Here is a 27116-nt window from a genome sequence, read left to right on the forward strand (position 1 = left end):
GGGCTACGGTATCTAAATGAGAATCTCTCATACACCCCAGGCCAGCAGTTAAGATATGGAGAGGCATGGAGACCAAAGCCACGCCTCCCATGTACTTGATATGCTGAGGTACAATGTCTCTGTACACAGAGGCTCCATTTAGACATTACAGCAATTAGTTACTGAAGGACTTATTCTGTGTACGTATGTCTAATTTACTTTTAAAGTCATGTAGTGGTCATCATGTAGCAGTGAGTTCCACAAGATAATGCACTGTGTGAAGAAGTACTTTTGCCTGTCTTGAATCTACCAAGCATAACCGATTTTGGGTTTCACTGTGTATATTATGAGGAAGCTTTTTATGTTTATTTTTTTCTGTGTCATGTATCATTTTATAATTCTCTTTCATGTCCACTCCTACTTATCCCCCCCCCACACACACACACACACAACTGAAAAGCCTCCGCCATTTTAGCTCCTCAGACTGACATCCATTTGGGTGTTGCGCTGCCTTTTTTCAGTATTCCTGCAAAGAGAAGGAAGCTGATAAATCTAGTTTCATGCACTGCAGTTTTCATGAAGCTGAAAACAAACAAGATTGCCTTTAAACTAGCGTTCCTTCTCTTTTCCAGCACTACACTGTTTCATGTCTGAAAAAGGTAAGGGGGAAAGCTTTCTACTTGAGAATCATTGCCAGAGGGAACTGAAACCTAGGTTTTATTGCTTCATGGGGCCTGAACAGAGCATATATACTTTTGATTTCACATAACTGGAGACTGGGGATAAAATATCACAGATCTAGGGCAAAATAATTTCTCACAAAGGGCAGGCCTCAGTCTTTCTTTCTTTCTTTCTTTCTTTCTTTCTTTCTTTCTTTCTTTCTTTCTTTCTTTCTTTCTTTCTTTCTTTCTTTCTACAACCCCCATCTTGTCTTAAAATTTAATTTCAACTTTAACAAGTTGAAACATGTGCTCTTCCTGCTGCTGCTCTTTTGGTTAGTGAGAAAAATATTTAATGGCTGCCATTGCAATTTTCTTCTGGCTGACTTTTGGGGGAAACTCAGAAATGACATCATGTTGCTCTGGGAATTGCCAAAAACTCAGTGGCTTTATGGCATGTTTGAAGTCCCAAAGGGGGTTCTTTCCCCATCCATTAGTTCCTTAGTTGGCATGGCTAAAGCAGGATATTATCATCTGAAGCATATAAAAGTAACTGATGGATGCTCAGTACTTTCTAGAAGGGGGTAAACATCTACTTACTCTGACCTGGATGACCCAGGCAAGCCCAATCTGATCAACTAAGTAGGCGGTTAGTATTTGGATGAGTAACCTCCAAATTCCAGGGTCACTGTGCAGATGAAGGCATGGCTAACCGCTTCTATTAGTCTCCTGCCTTGAAAACCCTTTGGGGTCACCATAAGTCACCTGTGACTTGACGGCTCTTTACGTGCACAGTAATATCTACTTACAAGAACTGAACAAATGAAGAAATATAAATATGACATAACTGCAGTCTCTCTCCCGACACTGTAAATACACTCAAAATATGGCAATAAGATAAATCATTGGAGCTGAAGTTGCATACATTTGTAGCCATAACTTCATGGAGGTACCACTGAAATATTTTTCAGGCTTCAAGGCACCAGGAAGTGATGTCTGATGGCTACACCTCCTTGCCACTCCCCCCGAAAGTGAAAGGCACCTTGGCAGGCAAAGGTTTAAATGTCTGGGGGGCATCCCAGTTCTATCCCTTACAGGCCAATCATTGGCTACTTTGAGAGGGCATGGGTCAACCTGCCCAAATAAGGGTAGAATTTTGTTTTGTTTTTTAAATTAAAAACCCTTTTCCTTCCCTCTTTACTTGGCAGGCACAGGGTGGAAGGGTTCTCCTCAGCCACCATTTTGAAAAACCCCGTTGCCATGATACCATTGAGGGGTCTTCACAGTACTGTGGTTGGGAAACCCTATGGTAGAAGAACAGTTTCCTGACAGTCTCTGGCTTTCTTCCATCTAACAACCCATTATGGGATTTCCTTTTCCTCATCCCAAATGTTTCTGCTCATTATCATTTGAACAAAGTATTCCTCTTTATTTCTAAACTAATCTTTCCCCAGCAAATGCTGGTATTTTTCCAGATGCTTCAAGCAGGTTCCTTTACTAAGAGCATCTGGAATTTTTCACTGGGTATGTGACATTCAGCTGTCTCTCAGCGATACCAAAATCTACATATCAATTGCTTTGCTTCTGTGGAAAATCTGGTTTCACAACAGCCAGTCCTACCTGGAGAGGCAGCTTTCAGCTAACCTTTGAACATAAACAGAAGGTGGATTAGACATTTTCCACCAAAGCAGTGAATTTTACAAAGGTTACCTGCAGGGTGAGAAGTCATTTTATCACATAAGGTATTAGCTTTTGTTTGGGAAAATAGGCACCTGGGAATGTAAGACATAAACTTCAAAAGCCTTTTAGAGAAGATGGTTTAAGCTCCACTGTCTTTTGCACTCTATTATTATGCTGTCAATTACATTTATTGTCACAATAGGTTTCTGAAGGGGATGTTTAATGGTCATAATTTGAACAAAGTTATTTGAAATCTCCTTTGAATGTCATAGTATTATCTTCAGAATACAACACATTTGATAGCAATAAATACATTATGAAGCTGAAACAAATTTAAATCAGCATTTACTCTGTTTTAACGCGTGTTTTGTTATATTATTTGAGACATTATAGCATTATCGTCATTTTAGCTCACAGTAATACATTGATTAAGAGCCTCTTTTGGTGCAGAGCGGTAAGCAGCAGAAATGCTGTCTGAAGCAACGTCCATAAGGTTGGGAGTTCAATCCCAGCAGCCGGCTCAAGGTTGACTCAGCCTTCCATCCTTCTGAGGTTGGTAAAATGAGAACCCAGCTTGCTGGGTGGTAAAACGGTAATGACTGGGGAAGGCACTGGCAAACCACCCTGTATTGAGTCTGCCATGAAAACGCTGGAGGGCGTCACCCCAAGGGTCAGACATGACTTGGTGCTTGCACAGGGGATACCTTTACCTTTAATACATTGATTAGTAATAAAAAGTCAGGTTTTAAAAACAATCATGATGAACTATCTTTGGGCATGAAAGGGAATAGATTTTCCCTCTGTTTTTGTTTTCAAAGGGGGAGGGGTGCAATTTGAGGCTCGAAGAAAATTACCTGAGAAATCTGTGTGGAGGGAGAAAGCCTGTGTGGAGGGAGAAACACTCAACAGTCTCTGTAGTGTTTTTCCCACCCTCACACCTGCCCTCCTCTCTCCATTTCCAGATCAAGTATTTGTTTTTAAATGGTGTGGTCCGTGTTGCTGCAAGACCACAAAGCTACATGCCCTCCATAAGAATGAAACGTTCTCCTTGTTGTGCTCATTAATTTTGTGACTCAGCAGCCAAAACAGATTCCTGTGTGTGTTTTCTGGTGGTGGGGTATGAACGGGGAAAGAGGGGGAGGGGCGTGTGATGAAGCTGCCCTCTCCCTATTAGCTTGGCATCCATGCTCTGTGTTTTGAATTGTTACTGTGAACACACAATCAGGGTTCAGTTACCATGGCCAGTTTATCAAGAATGTACCCAAAAATAGAGACTATTATGAGAATCCCGTAAAGAGATCTATGGGGGAACATTTCATTGTTGTGGCATGATCCCACGGCAATATGGAAATGTTAGGGTTTTTTAAAAAAATGTTTTAGTGTTGTGGCATAATCCCCCTATAGCATCGCGGAAGTACACTTTTTTTTCTAAATTAATTTTAGGGCTCAGCGGGGAAGGATGGGATTGGTGGCATGCGGTGATTGACAAGCCAAGGAGCGGGGGGGGGGGATTGGAGGGAGAGAAGTGTGGCTTGTTCTTCCTTGCTGCCTTGTTGGGAGGCAAAAGGCCATGACAAGGCAGCAAAATAACACAGGGATAACACAGAATAACTCCTGTAAGGAAGTTTGCAAACACATGGCTTCCAAATGCGCATTTGCAGGCAGGAGGCGGCACAAGTTTTCTGCCTCCCTGCGGAATCAGTCTAAGTCTCTTACTTGGATAGCCCTACAGAGTCACCACCACAAGTTGGCCATGGCTTGGCCACATTTTATACACATGCACCCTTTCAGTGGACCTTGCAAACATCATGGGGGATGCAGGGAGGATCTGCAACAAGAAGGTCAAGCTGCAGACAATTGTCTCCACATTGCCACAGTGGGAAGCACTGCCCGAAAGCAGAAAAGGACAGGTTTCCAAACCGGTGCCTGCATGCTGCTGAATTGTAAAAAGCACATTCAGAAGACATCTGACCTCCTCATTCTTTCTAGATCCTCCATTAAGAATTTGGCCCTGCTGCTTTCTTTTATTTGTTTAATTCATTTGTACCCCACTTCCCCCCCCCATGGGAATCTAAAGTGGCTAACATCGTTTTTGTCTTCTCCATTTTATCCACACAATGACCCCATGAAATAGGTTAGGCTGAGAGTATGACTGGCCCAAGGTCACTCTGCAGTTTTCCATGGCATAAGTGGGGAATTGAACCTTGGCCCTTCTGGATACTAGCCCATTGCTCTAGACCAGTGGTCCCCAACCCCTGGTCCAGGGACTGGTACCAGTCCGTTGATCAGTCGGTACCGGGCCACGGCTCCTCCTCCTTGTCCTCCTCCCCGGCTGCTGCCTCGGGGATTGCCCTGCCATTCTGCCACCAGCTCACCTTTGGTGCTCTCCAGTGGCCGCCATGGCTGGGGCTCCCCCTCAGCATGCACTGTGCAGCTGCTGCTGGCAGCGCCCCCCAGCGGGGGGCGGGAGGTCAGGGGTACAGGCGGGAAAGCAAGCAGAGCAGGGGCTCAGGCGGCAGTGGCAACATCCCTCAGCAAAAGACTACTCTCACCCCCCCCCCACAGCCTCAGTAAAATTGTCAAGCGTTGACTGGTCTCCAGTGATAAAAAAGGTTGGGGACCACTGTTCTATACCACTATACCTCACCGGCTCTCATTTTCTTGGCTACTTAGTTGACAGACTAGTAGGCATCTCGATTTCCTGTGACCTTTTCTGTGATTGTGGACTCTGCAGGTGTTTGTACTTTCTGTGCATCCAACTGCTGCCTCTTCTCCTACTATCTGAAGCTATGACTGTTTCTGATTCAGACTTTCTGATGCAGTAATTTTCCATCAGTTTCCCAAGCCTACCTGGCCAAGGCTACTTGCTTGCTTAGGAGGAAGCAGAGGTTCTTAGGTGTCAGTGCTTCTTTTAAAACCTCTGCTTTTCTTTTCAGAAGCTTGACGTCATGTGCTGATGAGTCATGGCTTTTAACAGAACTGCAAGCAGGGGCTGTAGGCTTTGTTTGCAGCATCTGCTCTGTTAGTCATTCACAAAAAGAAAGTTCATAAGAAGCTCAAGGGAAATGCTTGTGTGAAGAAGTAATTAAATTTCTATTTCCATTGTAAGAGCTTATTTGTTTTAGGTACAGAGCTGAATATAGACAAGGAGGTGATAGAGACCTCTCTCTCCACACCTTTATAAATAATCCCCATGCATTGATTCAATAACTTAGATTTAATGAAAGCCATTGTCACATCCAGAACTATTGGTCCATACATTTGATTCAACCTTGGCGGAACAAAAGTAGCTTTTAGGCCAGGTTATAATTAGCATAGGCCCGTCCAATCCAGTGACAAAAGTGCTGGCTGTAGTGGAATGGATAACACAGTTTGATACATTTGGATGCAGCATGAAGTTATACCTCTAAGCAAGCAGCTGTAAATGTTCCTCAATAGAAATAAAGAGAACACAAACTGGGGAAATTGGAGGTTGCTTGACTAAAGTGGGACTGCTGATTGAAAGAGATTCTGCAAAAGCCAGTATCGGACAATGAGAGGAGATTTGGTGTACAATAAAGACCTCGCTGGGTATAACACAAAGAACAAGGTCCATGCTCCTCAGACACTTTCTGATGACTGAAGGGCTCTTTTTTTTTTTTAAAGGGGAGGTGATCCACTGATCACCCCAAACAAATTTAGGGGGGGTTGGTTCTGTGGCCTAGTGGGAGGAGGGAAGCAATGCAAATCATCACCCTTTCTGAAGGAAACCAGAAGGGAAAGTGCATAGAGCAGGACTGCAAGCGACAGGACAAACCATGGTACTCAAGCCTGAGTTGGAAGACTCAAGGGTAATCTTTGTTACAGTGAAAATTTAGTCCAATGGCACCTTTAAGACCAACAAAGATTTATTCAAGATGTGAGCTTTTGAGTGCAGGCACTCGTCCTCAGACAAAATGGAACAAGGATTATGAGAGTACAGATATAAGGCAAAAAGTACATTCGTGGCAAATGTACTGTGTCATAATATCCATATTATGCACTATGGTAATTCTTTGCTAAAACGGCTAAATTAGTTAGTAGCAAAGATGAGTTAGATGCAGGTGAGTTAGATGCAGGACAGAAATATGGTAGACACTGGAACCGACCCAATGGAGGCAGAGTTGTCAAGGTAGCACATTGGAATCCATAGTGACACTGCCAACATGGAATGGCATGCCAAATTGGCCTGAGTTGATCTGGGCACAATGATGCATGACACAGCAAAGGAAGAAATCAACACAATGTCCTCAATTCTGGACAGGACTGTGGCATGGGTGGTAGGAATTCTAAAACTACCAAACTCCTGAAATCTCTGGAGAAGGTGATCCATAACTGGCATTGCACTGGTACATCTCCAAGGTGTAAGGATGTGACAGATGTGTTCCAGGTTAGGAAGGGTCAGGGGGACATGCATAGCTCCAGGCAACTCTTGGTACAGCTATTGAAATGTTGTCGGGAGAGGAGAGAAGTGTTGAACAATAAACAAGGGGATTGTCTCCTGACATTATCCAACATATTTTACTGGACTGCACTGTTTATTGTCCAGCGAAAGCATGTTATATCTCTTATTCCCAAATGGAGAAATCATTCAAAAGACCTGATCTGCCAATTTTTATTGAGTGATAAAGATAAGGATGTTGATGTCACTTTTATTGTGGCTGAATTTCTGTCTTAAGTATTTAAATTCAAACTGATAGATGTATTTTCACTAACTCTGCTCATCTTGTTCCTAACCTGCTTTATGAAAAAAAAATGTATTGTGTGTGTGTGTGTGTGAGAGAGAGAGAGACAAGGGGAGTGACACTTAAAAAGCAAAGGGAGGAAATACCCAGGAAATGGAAGAAAACAGAATGGATGCATGTTGAATCTTCATGGAAGCAGCACAACAGCATGACAGCCGACACCACTGTGGTCCCCAAAGGACTCTGCTCTGCTGTATAAACTATATACATACATTGTTTTTAGGGATGCCAGCCTTCAGCCGGGGAACTGGGGATCCCCCGGAATTATAGCAACAGGCAACAGAGGTCAGTTCTCCTGAAGAACATGGTTGCTCAAAAGGTAGATTGTATGGCATTATACCCCACTAAAATCCCTCTCCTCCCCAAACCTGCCCTCTTGCAGGCTCCACTCTCAAAATATCAAGGTTTTTCCCAACCCAGAGTTGGCAAGCCCAATTGTTTTCAGAAAGGGATCATGATTTTGTGGAGTCACATGTGGAGAGCCAAAGAAATGAAATGCTTTTTAAAATTATGAAACACAAACACAAACTTTTGTGTTTAGATTTTTTAACACCCCACCCCAATCCCTCTACAAATGTTCTTTGACTTAAACAGAGGAGTAGCAGTCATTTAAGGGCTCTCCAGCAGACCTCAGGATCAGCCCCTAAGAGCCAGATAATATTTCAGTCTCCAAAAGTCTCCTTCATTGGGTATTTCCTTCAGCAATGAGACAATTAGTGTCAGTTTATCTAATTGCCTGGTGGTTTACTCAGTCTGGCCCTGCAATTTTAAGCATTTCCAAAGGAATCCATTTGGAATTCTTAAGGTCTACTTTGCTTTAAAAAGAAACTTGTGGGATGAAGTGATAACTGAATACAGGCAACCAATCCCAATGGTGTCATTTGAAGCTGAAAGAGAATAAAACGTAGCTAGGATAATGAGGGGTACGGTCATGACTATATGCTATTTTGTTGTTGTTATGTGCGAAGTCGTGTCCGACCCATCGCGACCCCATGGACAATGATCCTCCAGGCCTTCCTGTCCTCTACCATTCCCGTATATGCTATAGAGAGATGTAATTCTTGCTTGGAAGAGATTCAAAATAATTTTCTGTTCTGCAAAATGTGTATAGAAGCTGCAGGGTGTATCCCACATTCTGTGTGATGCATTCATTTCTTTTTAAAAAAAATCTATTCTACCTGCAAGTTCAGGAAGATTTTCTTGTAAGTGCTTACTGAGTGATTCACATACTGTGCACTCAGCAGGAGCCTCATTTCTCCCCCCTGCCCCAAAATCCATAGAAAGAATGCTCTAAGATGTACAAGCTGGAGCTCTGTCTTTCTTCTGCACATTGTCAAACACTTCTCAAACTTTCAGAGGCTTTAGCTAGCCCAGATCATCATATACAAGTTCAGTTCAGGAGCTGAATGCAGGATAGGCCGAAGCCAGACATTACCTGTCACGTGTCTTTTTCTCTGACATTTTGTCCGAGGAGTTCAAAGCAGTAAACTTTTCTTTATTACTTATATATTTACGTATTTATTACTTTTTTAGTTCAATATTTCTCCAGGAAGCTCAGGGTATGTACATGGTTCTTTTCCATTTTCCTCTCACAGCAGCCCCGTGAGCTAGGACAGACTGGGAGAGTGATGCCTCAAAGGCCACCAAGTGGCCTTCATGCCAGAGTGGAAATTATAAAGAACTCAGAAGAAAAAAGGAAATCACAAGGCACATAGTAGTCTTCTCTATGTTTATAGATGAAAAGGTTATAACATAAAGTCTAAATCAGGGGTAGTCAAACTGCAGCCCTCCAGATGTCCATGGACTACAATTCCCAGAAGCCCCTGCCAGCGAATGCTGGCAGGGCCTCCTGGGAATTGTAGTCCATGTTCATCTGGAGGGCCGCAGTTTGACTACCCCTGGTCTAAATGGTCAAACATATGATCAAACATAAAGAGTCAACCAAAACGGGATCCTAGGTTAAGTGACCCGCTTTCTGTTTTATCTTCGTCAGTGGTTGCTCTTCCAATATACTGTCACAGTAGTAGTCATAGTATCACATTGGCAAAATGCTCATAATCGTCTGGGGATTTCATGAAGTGCCAAAGAGTGGAAATTATAACATGAATTTTCCAAAGTCCACCCTAAAGCATCATTTATAAGTAGCAGAGGTATACTGGGGCACAGTGGCGGGTTTTTGTGTGCCACATCCTCCTTAATTATGGCACAGCTCTAGAAAGCAAGCAAGCAAGCAAGCAAGCAAGCAAGCAAGCAAGCAAGCAAGCAAGCAAGCAAGCAAGCAAGAAAGAAAGAAAGAAAGAAAGAAAGAAAGAAAGAAAGAAAGAAAGAAAGAAAGAAAGAAAGAAAGAAAGAAAGAAAGCTTTATGTTCTGTGATCTCTATGGTCTTTGCTCCATGGTATTCTGCTGGTCAAGACTCGGGAAGAGACAAGATCAGGATCTGATCAGGATTCTGGTTTCTTTGTGTATCATAATGGAACCTCAGGAAGACTCTACAGGTTTCACAGTAAACTGATTCCAGCTGCTTTTGGACAGGTTTATTTAAACAGGTTTATTTACATATATATTGTATGCCGCCATGAGTCTCTGGAAAGTGGCGGGATATAAGTCTAAATAATAATAATAATAATAATAATAATAATAATAATAATAATAATAAAATATGCAACTTGGAACTAAAAACCCTTATTACAACTCTAGCAACCACATTAGGGATGCAAGGCTCTCTTCACCAACTATGGTACTATATCCCACTAAGGTCCTCCTCTTTTCTGAACTCCAGGATCCTCTCCTAAAACCTCCAGAACCCAGAAGTGGCAAACCTAGATCTTGCTCCATGTTGTAAAACTCTTTGCTGCTTTGCAATTCCTCTTTCCTTAGTATTATGCACTGTAATAAAGAAATCCCTCAACTTTTGAACTGTTAAACATCAGCTTTCTTCTGAATCCACAAGTGCACACTTAATTTGCATAAAATTCATGCCTGCCTCAGTGGAGAGAATAAGTAGACCGTGTATGGAGGTCCAGTATAATGTGTAATAGTACTGTGGAACCTCCTAAAGCAGGGGTAGTCAACCTGTAGCAAACACTGGCAAGGGCTCATGGGAATTGTAGTCCATGAACATCTGGACGACCACAGGTTGACTAACCCTGTCCTAAAGGACTGCTTGCCCCCACATGAAGCAGTCTGGCAACTTCCGCCTCCTTTGGAGATTGCATCCCCAGCATCAGAAGTCAGGTGTGTCAGCGTCCATGGAACCATGTGAGTTAGGAAAGTAGGCAGGGGGGAAAACTGTGGGGCACAGGGGAAGAATGAGAGGGAACTGCTACAGGAAGAGATTCAGCAAAGAAGATAAGAGAGTGAGTTCAGGAAACAGAAGCAGAGTTGCTCAATAAGGCTTTTCCTTCTCAATCCTGCCTGGCTGTCACTGAATACCTACCCCACTTGAAACGTGGTGGCAGCAGTTAAACAGCAAGGAGCCCTAATGAGAAAACGGAAGTGTAGCAGAATGACGGTGCTGCTTCTTCTGTCTTTTGATCAGCTTGACAACCAGAAATCCAGAAACTCGGGCCTGCAAGTATAGACATGCACATGCCCACTGGTGCTAATTGTGCATATATGACGACAGTCTTCAGATTAATGACGTCTCTCCTGTTTAGAATCTCTCACGTCCGTTGCTTTAGTGAAAACTAAATAGATTCATGACCTTTCCATGAGTGTTCTTTTCCTTTGCAATCCTTTCCTGAAATTCGTTTAACTGTTCAAACGGCAGAATGACAAGGAGTCTTAGTTTAAGCTTGCCAATCGTGCTATCATTGAATTTCGTGAGCCTGATGAAGCATTGGTCATACCCATTTGACTAAACTTCCCCACCCACCCATATCTACCATGAAGTGATGTGCAGCCTTGAGAAATAACTAGATCCCCCCCCCCCAGCACTTGTAATGACATTCAATTCCCCTCCCCTGAAACTCTATTACTACAAGTGACTGGGGAGGGGAAGCAAGCACCCTTACAACTGGGCATCAGGTAGCAGCAACACTGCACATTGAGTAGCGTTTCCAACAGCCTGGAGGGAAAATAATGTCCTTCCATTTTTATAGAACCTTAACAGGGGATTTTACTTGCCTTCATGCCATGAAAAACTTCACCACTTCTGTGCATTAAGGCTCTATTAAAGGGATAAGACTTATTTGCCTCCAGATTGGTGGGTGCCCTACTTGGTTCTTCTCTCAGGGTCCCCAAGCTGCATGGGGACTCCTTCTATGGCGCTGAAGTGGTTGCACAAATTCCATAACTGTGTGGGAACTGGAGATGTGAAACAAAAATACCTTTAGACCAGAAATATTTCAGGACAGAGAACTGCAGCATGTTAGCAAGAATCAGTGGGGAAAGGAAACCAGGCTGACAAAGAGCATGGTGGCAATCAAAATGGACACTGGCCAGAATGTTGCATGGTTGAGGGAGGTGGTGTGGGATCAGGGATCATGGCGACAGCTATGCCATGGGATTGCCAAGAATTGAACATGACTGAATGGCTGATAACCACGACCACCACCACCAAATCACTTATCTCATAGGTAGGGTTGCCAGCTCTGGGTTGGGAAATACCTAGAGATTTGTGGGGTAGAGCGTGGGGAGGACAGGGACCTCAGCAGGGTACAAAGTCATAGGATCCACCTTCCAAAGCAGCCATGTTCTCCAGAGGAACTAATCTGGGACTCCTGAAAATCAATTGTAATAGTAGGCGATTCCCAGGTGGTGCCTGGGAGTTGGCAACCCTACTCATAGGGTAACACTTATGCTTGCCCCAAGTGATTGATCAGTGACATCGGTGCATGTATGAAAGTCATGGGTGTCAAAGATGACATGTTGGATGGCAGTGGAAAACATTGAAAAGAAGGAGGGAAAAAGGATGATCAGTCAGAGGATGAAAGATGGCCAAGGGAGATGAAATGGACACCTGGGCAGGTCAACAGAGGTTGTAAGTAGGAATCAGGGTCACTGCAAGAGGGGAGGAAGAGGCCAGTGAGGAGAGGATGGAGTCCCTGCTTGTTATTTTCTAATGTTAACTTCCTTAATACATTGCTTAAAAAAAACAACCTTAAACAGCTAAAAAAGGTATAATGTGTCACTTCATCAAATGCCTGTGTCATTTTTTACATATTGAAACATCATATCTGTCAAGACACCCCCATCAGAGGAGAACCTACCATTGACTGATAAACAATTTGCTTGAAACTTGCTTGATGGTTCTGCTCAAGTGCTTTCCTGCTAAATAGGAGTTCAGCTGCTAAATTACAAGTCTCCACACAACAACCATAAGAATAGAGGAAGTATAGGAATGATTTTTGTCATGATTATTCATTGTTACTTACATACATCTTACTGGTAGAATACGAGACAGCCCAATGCCAGCAAAACAAAACAAAGCCACTAGCACCCTAAAGATTAACAAAGTTTATCCCAGTCTTTAATATCCATGGGACTTTAGTTTTATGGTTCTGCAATACACTAACTGGGCTACTTCTCCAGAATTATGCTAGCATGCATAGGTCTTAAATGGGAACGAGTCAGAAAGTCAGATGTGGGAGACCATGGCTTGAATGTCCATTTGGTCATGAAGCTCACTAGGTGTCTCTGGAGCAAGTTCTCTGTCTCTCTCTTTGTGTTAGTTTAACCTTCCTCACAGAGTTGTTTTAATGATGAAATGGGGGTGTAATTTCTATGGATGCAGCTCTGAGGTCCTTGGAAGAAAGCATGGAGAAAAACATGGTATTTCTCATCATGCATTCTTAGAGTCAAAGCTCTCGTTGGTGGGTTGTCATACAATTTATGGTTACAACAATGAAATGAAAAACCTGTCCCATGGCTTGTGACAACTGAAATATTTTAAACAAGAAAAGAGTTTCCCAAAAGTACAAATATTGTTCTTCTCTTTATTTGTAAGGACCAGGTTTTTCATCTCGTATTCTTCCTGCAAACCATCCCTTTCATTTCTGTTTGTCCTTGTTACATACAATTTATGGTAGCAGGCATCATTCCCACTCTGAAAAAGAAGAATATTCAATTCTGTATTTATATCCACCGAGAAATCTGTGCTTCTAATTCACCATCTTAGGTTTGACACAGTTCAGCTTTACAACTCAAGGTTGTGTAATTTCCCCTATTGTTTATAGGCTGCTGTACTGCATTTACAAAAAGCAAACAGGGTGGGAAAGATTCAAGAGCATAACTAAAGGAAAGAACTATTCACGCCAACTCCCAGATGAACCAATCAGTCCAGAAGCATGTGCAGGCATACCCAAGGAATGTGAACAGGCACAGCAGTGCACAGAATGTGTGCCACTGGGAAGCATGCATGTGCTCCCACCGCAGCCCCATCAACTGCAGAATTCAGTAGCCCCTCCCTCTGCATTTCTCTAGTTCTGAATTTCCTCAGAAAACACATGACCTCTCTTCTTGGGCCAGAAATCTTCCTAATTTGATGTCAAGGGTCTGATGCGGGTCTCCCCAAATCTGGAGGCAGCTCCAGGGCATAGCAATGGCCTCACCCGAGATTCATCGTGAAATGAAAATTAAGTGCTGCATTCTATGAACAATTCACTGCTTTGATCAGTTGCAAGAACCTATTTCGCTCTCTCTATGCTGTGCGGGGGAGGGGAATTGGGTTCTTTTGTATTCATCTGCCCTCACATATTTTCCCCAGCATACTTCAGAATGTAGGAGCCTTTATTTTTGCATGCCGGCTTTTGCATTCAGCATATCTGCACACAAAAACTTCACGGTGCTCATGGGAAGAGATTTTTTTTGTTTGTTTGTAGCAAAGCGAGACTTGCTTTTCACTCCCCCTGATATTAAGACATGAATGCTGCTCTTGAAATTGACAGTGATGTGCCCACAATATGAAATTAACTTCAATGAATGGCTGATTTCATTTCAGCTTGGTTTAATTAGCAAGAGTCACAGCATGTCACCCAGCTCGGCATCTGAACATCTCCAGCCTAAATTGCTCTCAAAGATGAATTAAAATATATTGCCAGGTAGAGCTGTTTTGTTATGCTATCAGTGATAATCTGGAGGAGGAGGAAGGGGTGCACAAAGCAGAAAATATTCCTCCCAAATTCATGGAAGATCCTGATGGAGTCTAGGAAAAAGTAACGGAAGGAAAGTTGTGCTTACTGCAGGAAAGGCTGACTAAAACATCCCCTCAACTTATGGAAGGTCACTGGATTTCTACCCAGTCAGAGACTGTGTGTGTAAGAAATCATGCAGTACTGGAGAAGTTGATTCTCTTCTGCCTCCTGCTCTTATCTTTTTGAGGCCCATTGTTCATGGTTCACCTTTATTTGCTGACTAGAAAGATAGCCCGCTGTAGGAGGGATACAGCGGGTGCTAGGAACTCACATGTCGGGGTGTCCCACGGCGACGGCTCTCTGCGGCAGCTCCGTGTGGCGGCGGCTGTCTGCGGCGGCAGGGAGGCCCCGGCAGCGGCGACAGGGAGGGCTGCGGCGGCGGCACAGAGGCCCCGGCAGCCGCGCTCTGCGCGACTGGCAGGGGCTCTGTCTGGCGGCGTCCTGACGTGGCGAGAGGCGCTTCGCGTCTCTCGCTGCATCAGGCCACTGGGGAGGGAGCCCCCGGCAGCCACGCGGAGCGCGGCTGCCGGGGGCTCCCGCGGGCGTCGGCTGCGTCAGGGCGCCGGGGAGGGAGCCCCCGGCAGCCGCGCAGAGCGCGGATGCCGGGGGCTCCCTCAGGTAGTGGCCTGACGCGGCGAGAGGCACGAAGCGCCTCTCGCCGCATCAGGCCAGGAGCAACTGTGAGCCGCGCTGCGCGCGGCTCGCAGTTGCTGGGGCTGGGAATCAGAGGGACCAATCGGCAGGCACTTCGCGCCTGCTGATTGGTCCCTCCGATAGTCTGTGCAGAGGAAGGGTCCAATCCGGACCCTTCCTTATCACAGACACATCCCGCCCCAGAAACCCTTAACGAATTATTTAATCCACTGCGCCCGCAGCGCCGCGGGCGGTGTTCAGATGTTCCAAAACAGACTAGGAGAAAGGTGAATGATAGGATTGGGGTTGGAACAGGATGGGAAATATTCCACTTCTTCTGTTGTATATCCATTATAGTAGCCTAGGAGCCAAGCCTGTTGCATTCAGGAATACAACGGGTACTAGACTGAAATGGGTATAATGCTATGGAAACCCCCCTCCATTTTCTCCAGAGGGATTTGCCTTCTAAGTCTGGAGATAAGTGATAATCCCAGGAGATCTCCAGATCCCACTATTCCCAAATCGCCAGGGAGCTCCCAACCCAGTACTGACAACTCTAGTTTCAAATATTGTACTGTGAAATGCTCAGCAGAATGACCTTCATCAACATCTTTGGCTGTAGTTCCCTGAAGGTCAGGGAACACACACAGAGTGCATCTGGAAGGATACTTTCCTGGGAGAAAGCCACCCTGAGGAGACCTTCTCACAGACTGATCATGAAAACATTCAGCTATTTTACAGCCTGTTAAAATTGCTCATGAGATGCTTGGGACTCAGGCGACTGAGTCTTATACAATCTTCTCTTGTATCCCTAGCAAATCCTCTTAGTCTGTTCCCAGTGAGACTGGAGGGGTTGTTTTGATCGTCTCTGTCAGGGAAAGCTGCTTCCTGCCAATGAGCTTCCCCCACCTTGCACACTGCCAAGCGCTGGCAGCAGCTCCGTGGATGGCCTTCTCAGTCTGCAAAGCTGTTTGTGTTGCTCAGGCAAAAGCTGACGAAGAACACAGGGGCTGCCTGCTGTGTTGTCATGGGAAGTGCCACGATTGCCTTCTGGTGGGGGCAGCAGTCAGCCAGCCTACCAAAGGGGAGGGTCACAGAACTGTCTTCCAAAGGGAACATATGGTTGTAAACTACACGGTGGCCATGTTTGGAAAGATGGAGTAAGCAGTCAACGGTATTGCTATTGAACAGAGATGACTCCAGCATATTACTATCCTGAGCAATGGGGTAAAGGAGGATTCCAGTTGGTGAATCCACTGGCCATCAGATAGGGCTGGTTTGGCTCACCCAGTTCAGCGGAGGTGCTACTTGGAATTGGCCTGGATGGTGCGGCATTTTCCCCACAATTATGTATAATCTCAGAGGGAGAAGGAAACTTCAGTAAGTCTGCTCAAAACATTATTTGGAAGAGACAATTTGGCTTTTTCAGTGCTGACAGCCAGTTGGGATTTGGCTGCTGAAGTGATTGGCACTTGGCTCCTCTAGCAAAAGAAGCAACCAAAACAACCAGGCAGGTGCAAACAGCACTTTCCCCAAAGGACAAGGGTAGGAGAAGGGCCTGTAGATGCTTTTGGCAACTGTGGCCATTGCAAGCAATGAGGGGCGTGTCTCCTGACTGATTCCTCCATCACAGGCAAACATATGAGGCAGGAGTATGATTAGTTGATTAGTTTGAAAAGGTAGAGATGATTTCAAAGTACAGAAAGGGAGAATTGTATGCTGTTGATTTGAAGAAACCATTTATCTTTTTTGATTTCAGTTTTTTAAAAATAATAACAAAGAGATGCACCATGAGTGAATTTAGCAACCTGGAGTTTACAAGGCCCTTATATTCTAATCAAGTACTGCTAGTATCCTAACAGTCATAAAGCATTGTTTTCTTACAGATGCAAAACATAGTCTTTATTTTGGGACTCTTCAGATGGCAGGCCTCAGAATGAAGCACAATATTGGATGCACCTCCAGTATTTCCCATGATAGCTTTCATTCCCCCATCTTTCAGGCACAGCATGTCTGTGCCCTATTATACAGGTGAAAGTTTTATTTTCTGCGTTCTGTACACTATTGGCACACACTGTTTTTCCAGTGATGGAAATATAATCAAACTGCTTGTGTGAGAAGAGTTTCAAAGACAACAGAAGATTTATCAGTATAACTGCTTGAGTGCTTGTTTGCTGATTAATGTTCAATAGCATTTTAATGTTCAATAGCATTTGACTATGGGAAGCAAGCAAACACAAGAGTCTATATCCTCCTACAGCAGGGGTAGTCAACCTGTAGTCCTCCAGATGTTCATGGACTACAATTCCAATGAGCCCCAGAGCTCATGGGAATTGTAGTCCATGAACATCTGGAAGACCACAGGTTGACTACCCTTGCCCTATAGAATTGCTCCAGCTGCATGTTCCTCCAGATGTGTTCAACAACTGACCTACAAGAAAAAAGGAAGTCCTTCTTTCTTCAAAGCATTTGGACTTGAAATGGTTACAGAAATTCTGTTTCACTGCATTTGAAGAAGGGTGAACATAAAATCTTATACGTAAAAATATTGGGGGGTTTTTTTGAGGAGGAGGCAGGCAATGACAAACCACCTCTGAGCATCTCTTGCCTTGAAAAGTCTACAGGGTCACCATAAGTCTGCTGGGACTTGATGGCACTTTGCACACCCACAGCTATAGAATTCAAGTCATTTTTTGCTTCTTGCCATCCTAGAGCTCTTTGTACCTAAAGTACATGGAAAGAACATACTATTGGTATTTTTTCTTCTTTCAGTATCATTATTAAGTACGTGTGCTGCAAATCTGAGAAGCCACTATAAAGAATTTCTGACTGTTATGTATAAGAAAATGATAATATATTCTTCTCAAATTGTATGCACTGCACTACAATTCTGGACCAGTTTCCAACAGATATATTTTAGGACTGTGGATTCTTTCAATTATCACTGTTACCCATTTTTCACAGAGCTGTTTGAAGAACAACATGAAGATCTTGCCATCTCAACCAATCAATGGCACACATGAGAAGTTATTGCTGAGACACATAAGAAGTTATTGCTAGTCTTGTAGATGAACTACCTATGATTCCCCCTCCCCTTTGTGACTGATTATTTTAATTTGAGAAGTCAGCCAAGGCATACTTATGGCCAATAGACTGACTCAGATTGTAGTGCCTGTGGAAGGCACTTCTACTTGTGAAAGGTGGAGGGTCCCTCATTTCTGCTAAGTCACACTTTCCATCGTAATCTTTCTGGTTTCCAGTAGGAGCTTTTGGGGAGTGGGGTGCAAAAGCAGTGACAAGAATAGGAAATGGAGAAGATCCATTGCATGAGTAGGGGCATACATGTGATCCTCCACTACCAAACCATTGTGAACAACACTGTGGTGAATAAAGTTGTATCCAGTTTTGCCTGAGTGGATTCTCCTGGTTTCTTTGGCATTTAATTTATTTCCTTGTTTCTTCAGAAACTTTTCTCCTTGTAGACACTCCTAAGGACTTATATAGGCTAAATATTACTTTGCATAATAAAATATTATGTCAGTCCATGATGTGATAGTACATCCAGTCATCCCCACAGCCGTAAAAACATCATAGAAACAAACAGTGCCAAATCCAGAGCTGTCTACCAAAGAGAACATATTGTTGTAAACTACAAGGTGGTCATGCTTAGAAAGATACTTAATTGGCATAAGTGGTATCTTGTTATCTAAATACGTGGCATGAGGGGTATCTTTGGTGGTATTATGTTCAATACTGTAGTGAAAAGAAGTTACTAGGCTGACAGTTTGTAGATCTTCGTATGCAGTTATTTTCCTCCTCAAGAGACGGAATATGTCAAATCTATCAATCACATTTTTATCCTGTCCTTTCTCCAAGGAATCCAGGGTGGTGTGCCTGGTTCTCCCCCTCTCCATCTTCTCCACAAAACAACATGGAAAGGTTGGCTAAGTTGAGAGAAATTGGCTTACTCAAGATTACTCAGTGAGCTTCACAGCTGAGGTGGAATTTTGCCCAGTTCCATTATTCCACAACACTGTCTTCACTGGCAGTCTTCAAGCAAAGGCTGGATACACACTTTTCTTGGATGCTTTAGGATGCTTAGGGCTGATCTTGCATTGAGCAGGGGGTTGGACTAGATGGCCTGTATGGCCCCTTCCAACTCTATGATTCTATGATTCTAACATCCTGGAATTTAGCAGGGCCTGCTATTAAGACACTTGTTGGCTAGGTAGTTGCTCAAGTGTGGGGTGATGCTGAAGTGTGGGATTTTAATTCAGTCTGATATTTGCAGAAGGGAAAGTAACATTCTACTGAGGATCTGCAGTGATATCCCCCTGAAGAAACTTAATGTGAAATTTGCAGGGGTTTCACATGTATGGAAGATGCTCTCCATACAAGGACCAATTTTTTCCCTATTTTCTTTGTTGACTACTACAATACTAATCAGATACAGGGTCTAGTTCCAAAAGGAATATAAGAGCATAATCTCCCCCCCCCAATGGCTTCATTTAATTAAATTTGCCCATTAGTTCCACAGATTTTGTGTTCAATTTCCAAAGCATTGTTCTGTATTGATTCCTGGATCAAGCAGTTCTCCAAGTGGTGTTATGCAGGGAGTTTTTATGCTACTTCCCCAAACAATTTTGAAAGTGAAGGCATGTTCACACATTTTTAAACATTTTCTTTAGTGTTCCTGCAATGAGCCCTCTTTCCTGAGCAATATTTGAATTGTTGTCTTTATATCTTTGTATGCATTTTATATCTTTGTATGCATGGTTTTAATGGTGTGGGTGTGTGCTTTGGGGGTTGATTTACAGTATGATTTATCGTGCATGTTTTAATGCTATCTACAATGCTACCTGTCTTCTACCATTCCCTGGAGTCCATTTAAGTTTGCACCAACTGCTTCAGTGACTCCATCCAGCCACCTCATTCTCTGTTGTCCCCTTCTTCTTTTGCTCTCGATCGCTCCCAGCATTAGGCTCTTCTCCAGGGAGTCCTTCCTTCTCATGAGGTGGCCAAAGTATTTGAGTTTCATCTTCAGGATCTGGCCTTCTAAGGAGCAGGCAGGGCTGATCTCGTCTAGGACTGACTGGTTTATGCGTCATAGAAAATGCCATTCTGGACTTCATTCATTACAGTCCTTACAGACTGGCTTTCCAAATCTACAGGGAGGGAGCCATGTCCATCTGCTGTAGCAGAATGAAACTAAAGTCCAGTGGCACCTTAAAGACTAACAACATTCATTTCAATATGAGCTCACATTGAAATGAGTTCCTCCCTTGAGCAGGGGGTGGACTAGATAACTCTGGAGGTACCTTCCAACTCTATGATTCTGTGATTGTATGATTCTATGAAATGAAAAGTCTTTGCAAAAGGAAGCTCACAGAAAACTACTTTTGGTGACACACATCTATAGCTTTTATTGGATCCATCCAAATCAGTATTGGCACAGCATGGGAACAGATCCAACACTAGGTGACATGCCTGCTACCCAATAGCCACACGGCAGCCCATTCGATGGGGGATGAAACTGTGGTGTGGTAAGTCCCAGGATCTATGTGGCTGCTGGTGAGACCAAACCAAGGGTAAAGTGGCCGCAGTCAGGCATTTAAATAGCCAAAGGGGACTCGTGGTGCAACAAGCTGACCCGCCCTTCAGTCAATCCTGTGCCTACAGACCATGAAGACATTATTATTAATATTATTAGATTTATTGTCCACTGCTATCAGCAAAGCCATCTAGCAGCAGGTTACATATGATAAAACCCCACAATATAAGATTAAAAATAAAAAATTGAAATAATCTGGCGGCGAAGTCCCACCCTCCATGCCTCATGGGAGAACTAAGGGGGTGCTGACCATCCAGGCAGATAGGTGAATAAGCTTCCTTGAAGGGGCCCCTCTGATCTTCAGAGCCCTGGTCTCAATCAAAGACCTGGCAGAAGAGCCCCACCTTACAGGCCCCGTAGAACTGTTAATGCTCCTGAAGGGCACTCAGTTCTTCTGGGAGCTCATTCCATCAGTCGGGGCCAGGACCGTAAAGGGCCTGGCCCACACTGAGGCCAGGTGAACCTCCTGAGGACCAGGCACCACCAATAGATTAGTAGCAGCAGAGCACAAAGCTCTGTGTGTGTGGGGGGGGGGGACATAAAGTGACAGGTGGTTCCTCAGATATGAGGGTCCCAGACCATGAAGGACCTTAAAGGTAAGAACCAAGACCTTGAACTTGATCCAGGCCACAACTGACAACCAGTGCAGCTGCCTCAGCACAGGCTAGATATGGGCCCTCCAAGGTATTCCCGTGAGGACCCTAGCAGGTGCATTTTGTGCCAGCTACAATTTCCGGGTCAAGGACAAGGGAAGGCCCATGTACAGTGAGTTACAGAAGTCAGTTCTGGAGGTGACTATCGCATGGAAGTGACCATCACAGGAAGAATGCCTGGCAGGCTACCTTTGTGACCGGCACCTCCATAGAAAGGGAGACATCAAGGATCACTCCCAGATTCCTGGCATAGGGCATGATGTTAAGTTGCGCCCCAGCCAAGATGGGTGAATGCACTTCCTGTCCTGCCGCCTTCCTTCCCAGCCACAGGACCTCCGTCTTGGAAGGGTTGAGTTTCTGGCAACTCTGCTTGAGCCACCCAGTTATGGCTTCCATACATCTGGCAAATAGTTTTGGGAGGGGGGAGGAGTCCGGGCGGCCATCCATGACAAGATAGACTCCACAAGGGAGCTGAAACACGCATGATACCTCTTCCTTCCTGCAACCCTCTGTGTCCAGTTCTGCAGGAAGGAGAGCAGCCACGAAAGCTACAAGACTGCCTCCTTTATCCACAAAGTCCGCATTGAGCTTGAGGCGCGGTTGGGCTTTTGCTTGATTTTGACAGGGGATCAAAGCAGTTGCTGCTCTTCTGGCTAGCTTTAGCACATGTGCACAGTTGCATCAGGGCACTACAGTACAAACTCAACAATTTTAAAAGATCAGAAAGACTCCTATTGATCTATTTCAATTCTTTAAAAAATCAATGCCCACTTTTTCCCTGAATATCTCAGGTCCCAAGGTGGGTAACAACAAGGTAAAACAATGTTATGAAACAAACATTGGAAATGAGAGAGATTTTAAGGGCCATTTCGCACGGCTTCAAAGTAGCACAATGGTTGCTATTTGGAAACGCTACTAATTTGCCATAACCCACGACGTCGTAGACAATCTGCAACAATCCTGAAACCAATCAGCAAAAAGCGCTTCGTTGTGGCGCTTTCAGGGGAATCCAGAAAAGTGGATTCACCCTCCGGATAGCGATACACTCCTGCAACCAATCTGCAACAGTAGCGCTAAAGACCTGTGCGTTACCATTGTTGCTGGTTCTTCAAAGTCCCTCCCCCTGGCTCTCTCCTCCAAACTTCCGGCGAAGCGATCGCCATTTTTTTTTCTCCGAGCGAGCGGGGATAAACGCACCGGCGAGCCTCTTTCTGTTTAGAGGCTTCCCTGGCTTCAGTCCTTCACCTTTAGTCACTAAGCACAAACCACTGAAAAGCCCGTTTGCTGAAATAAAGTCCCTTTATTTTTTACAAATAAATTCAGCCGAAAATCGGGCCCGTGAGAGGGGGGGGGATTTTTTATCACTCGAGGCAGCGTGCAAACGATCATACAATCAAGCGACAGCTCACATTAGGCAGCTGGATGGGTCTCTCCATAGCAACGAATCTACCTAGATTCGTTGCTATGGGTCGTTTTTTTTTTTTTAAACCTTTCTTAAAGGGAAAGGGGCTGTTTGGGAGCATGCTAACGGCTGCCCATTGGCTACTTGACGGCCAGGGGCGGGACAAGCTTGGCAATAGCGCTTCCTTTCTAGCGATTTCTGCCGAGACCGGAAGCCTGTGGGAAACGCTAAAAAACGCAACTGATTCCACTACAAAGGCAGGTATGCATAACGACGAATTCCACTATTTTAAATGGCGATTTTTCATTCCGCAAACAATTTGCAACAAAGATCCCTGTGCGAAAAGGCCCTAAAAATCCCTCTAAAGCTAGTCTAAAAACACCTTCTGTCCCACTCCACTTTTCAGACAGACCCCCAGACTCCCTGAAATAGCTGTTTTGCAGCCTTGCCAGAAAGCCAGGAGGCTCACATCACCCGCCTTGTCCAAGAGGCTGTTCCAGAAGCATCTGTAAACAGTGTTCGCTGTTTATGTAAAAGGCTAAGCCCTTAGTGGGCAGAGAGTGGGCAGGACCAGTCCAGGTGAGGGGGACAATCACCAGGACCCCTCACCAGGATAGACTGGGAATGGCTTCCCCTGGGCCTGCCGAGCGGGTGCGGGCCTACACGGAGGGCCCAGGGGAAGCTGCACCATTGGCCCCTCACCAAGACAGAGAGCATTTCTAGCCAGTTGGGTGAGGACCCAATCGGAAGGCACGAAGCAACTTCTGATTGGGCCCTCACCAGCACAATCCAGAGCTCTGGCCAGAAGCTGCATCGACCGCTGTGAGTAGGCAGTCAATCCGGCCGCTGGGCTTGCTGCCGGGGAAGGGGGTCGGGGAGGGCTTCCCCTGGGCCCGCCGAGCAGGCCCATCACCTTGCACAGGTGGTGAGCCTGCTCGGAGGGCCCAGGTAAAGCCGCACCATGGGCGAGGCAGTGGGGGGCCAGGATGGCTTCCTCTAGTCCTAGTCGAAGGGCCCAGAGGTAGCCACTGAGGCGGAGGAGGCAGTGGCAGGGGGGGCCCTTCAAAGCCCGTTCTTAGGAACGATCTTTGAATCTAGTAAGTCAATAAAGTTGCTCTGGGTTGGGGAATTCATTGGGATCTGGGGGTGCAACTAGGGGAAGGAAGGCTTTGTGGCGGGGGGGGAGAGGCCACAGCAGGTTACAATACTATAGTTTCCACACTCCAAAGCAGTCATTTTCTCCCAGGGAATTAATTACTGTAGTCTGGAGATCAGTTGTAGCTCTGGAAAATCTCCAAAGGCTTGAGGCTGGACGGTTACTGAACATACCTGGGATGGGGGGGGGGGTTTGACAATAGACTCAGCTGGACTTCACAGCTGGTATACACAGGTGGCCTCTAGGTCCTGAAGGTTTTTAAAGGTAAGTACCTTGAACTGGACCTAGAAACTAATAAACAGACAGCCAAGAGACCTCAGAGTAGGAGTGAGGCTGTTCTGCCAGCTAGCCCCAGATAACAAATAGACTGCTGCTTTTTGCACCAGCTGTGTTTTCCAGATTCTCTTCCAGGACAATCCCACATAGGAGCTGTTAGAGTGACCTCTCCTTGTGGTCACAAAGGCACGGATCAGTAGCCAGATCAGGCATGGACAAATAGGGAACCAGTTTCCTAATTAGGACTCATCTACAGCTCAGCCCAAGATGATCATGCAAAAAGATCAAAAGAGCAATAAAACCAGCAATTAAAATATTAGGAATCTTCATCCCCCACTCTGAAGGACTAAAAATAAATGCTATTTCAATCTGAGGAAATGATTGCATTGAGCCATTTCCCCCTCATTCATGCTTGCTGTCTATTTCTCTGTTCCTTACATCTTCTGAACAGCATGACTCAGAATTTCTCATTGTCTTTTTCCTCTTCCCCTTCTCCGGTTTTGGCTTTAAATTCAGATGTCTGACGCAAAGAGGCACTGAAACCATGACAGCTTGATCCAGCCAAGTTCCCAGAGGGAACTTGATCTTTGCTAGCTGGTACGTATTGCTTGCTCATAGCAGTTATGTAAACGAGATATTGATATTTTGATGCATCAGAGTTTGGATGGACATACCACAATTCTACAAAGGAGCTATGTTTAACTTCATAAGGAGGAAGTATAGATGGGAAGGAAAGCACTGAAATACATCCTGGTTATGGAAAGGGACAGGTTTTTCAGTTGGTAGTGGGGTAAATTGCTTTAAGGGTTTAGAAATCAAAATGGCACTTCCAGCCCTAATGCATGCAAGCTCTCCACTTGGACCAAGGTCATGAAGAACTTCCCACATGCACTGGTCCATTTCCATTGGACATCAGTACCTAGGCCATGCTTTCCTATGCCATCACTCACCTATGTGCTAACGTAAATAAATGCATGTGGCATTTAAATAAGACCTGGCACATGTAGAAACCTTAGATAGATAAGGATTATTCTTGTGTGGACTTCTAATCTGGCATGCCGGGTTCGATTCTGCACTCCCCCACATGCAGCCAGCTGGGCGAGATCTTGGGCTCACTACAGCATTGATAAAACTGTTCTGACCGAGCAGTAATATCAGGGCTTTCTCAGTCTCACCCACCTCACAGGGTGTCTGTTGTGGGGAGAGGAAAGGCGACTGTAAGCCACTTTGAGCCTCCTTTGTGTAGAGAAAAGCGGCATATAAGAACCAACTCTTCTTCTTCTTCGTCGTCTTCATCTTCTTCTGGCTATCTTCAGTACAAAACCAGATTTGGACAGGAGAATAGATGTGAAACAAGAAGAATAGGTATAAAAACCGTGTTGGTTACTAGCTCAAGCCAACCTGAAGAACTGTGGTATGCTCAGCTAGCCTGATTGTCTTGTGTACACCTTCCAGACATTCAATATAAATGAATAGCAGTTACTTATTTCTTTGAGAAATACCAAAGTGGCCCTGAATGGTGTGGGGGTAGACTCGATCTCCGGTTACCCAGTTAGGTACCTGTGCAGGCTCTCTAATGTGCAAAGCATCCATTATTTATGCCTCCCCTGGATAGTTAACCTTGGGATCTTATACCCATACGTGCCAGGGTCCCATTTCAGGGCAGCTTTCCTAAAGAATAGGGAGAGATAAAATAAGGGAAATAAATATTGTTCTTATTTAAGAGATAATGGGATAGAGAAAGGAAAATGGGATAGCAAGAAGAGCAAAATGGTTCAATTAACAAGAAGAAGAAGAAGAAGAAGAGTTGGTTCTTATATGCCACTTTCCCCTACCCGAAGGAGGCTCAAAGCGGCTTACAGTCGCCTTCCCATTCCTCTCCCCACAACAAACACCCTGTGGGGTGGGTGAGGCTGAGAGAGCCCTGATATCACTGCTCGGTCAGAACAGTTTTATCAGTGCTGTGGTGAGCCCAAGGTCACCCAGCTGGCTGCATGTGGGGGAGCGCAGAATCGAACCCGGCATGCCAGATTAGAAGTCCGCACTCCTAACCACTACACCAAACTGGCTCTCAAAAGGAGCTGTGGGGCCAAGACAGCAACTGACCCACCCCCGAGGCCCTGGCAGTGGCCGCACCAGACCTGGGGCCTAGGCAGCCACTGTATGAGCAGGAGAGGCCTTAGGTGTGGCTGCCCTGCCCCCAAGGTTTTGGTAGCAGCCATGATGGCCCCAGGGGCCTAGGCAGCTGCTGTGTGATCAGGGAGGCCCTAGATAGCGGCAGAAAGGTAAGCAGAAAGAGGAAGGAAGAGGGGGAAGGGAGTGTACATGTGTTTGCTTGGGGGTTAGGTAGGTAGGTTGGGAAACCAACATGTAAAAGTGGGAATGTGTGGGGGAAAGGGAAGGGTGTGTGTGAGTGAGTGAGAGAGAGAGAGAGAGAGAGAGAGAGAGAGAGAGATAACCAAGGAGGAGGTTGGGAAACAAACAGGTAAGGGGGGAAACAGGTGGGGAAAAGGAAGGGAGTCTCTGTGTGTGTGTGTGTGTGTGTGTGTTTGTGTGTATTTGCTAGGGAGTGAGAGGGATCTGACCAAGTAGTCCCAGAGCAGGTATGTGTCCCACGTACCCTCTGAGTGTCAGGCTGTCAAAAGATTTTTTTTCTATTCTCAGCTGGTTAGATAGTGGCTGACAGTGAGTCCCTCATTCAGATTCTGCCTTGGTCACTAACTCACCAGCTGCCTAGATGCTGTCAGTTCCATCTGCACTATGGAGATAATGGGCCTATTTTATAGAGTTGTAAATGATAAAATGATTTTTGGAATCCTTGAGGCATCGACCAAAATGAGCATTAGTTGATCATCAGTGAGGCAAATAGCATCATTTAATGGGGAACTTCTTCAGTCCTGTTGGAACACTGGAATTTCTACCCTTATGACGTCCTTGTGGACCTGCTTATGACCTCCTCTCTAAATGCTTTTATTGTCCTTTTAGTACAAGAGCCTCAAGAATGGATGCAAATCAGAAAAGAAATCAGAACCTTGTGTTCTGGCACTGAGGTCCAAGGTATAATGTTTGCAAACCAAGATGCCTACTCTTTTACACAGAAAAAAACAACAACCCATGATGTTGAAATTAAGTGGCAGAATATGGGAAGACATGCCGGTGATTTATTGTAC

The 27116-nt window shown here is 44.9% G+C and overlaps 1 long non-coding RNA gene across 1 annotated transcript; it reads left to right on the forward strand.

The window, feature by feature from the left end:
• The first annotated feature begins 529 nt into the window (after positions 1-529).
• On the forward strand, positions 530-27059 carry LOC143843196 (uncharacterized). The gene is made up of 3 exons (XR_013233490.1): positions 530-638; positions 24463-24543; positions 26932-27059. It is a non-coding gene; the product is annotated as an uncharacterized LOC143843196 (long non-coding RNA).
• The last annotated feature ends 57 nt before the right edge of the window (positions 27060-27116 follow it).

This window comes from Paroedura picta, chromosome 8, assembly GCF_049243985.1.
Source record: "Paroedura picta isolate Pp20150507F chromosome 8, Ppicta_v3.0, whole genome shotgun sequence".
NCBI lineage: Eukaryota > Metazoa > Chordata > Lepidosauria > Squamata > Gekkonidae > Paroedura > Paroedura picta.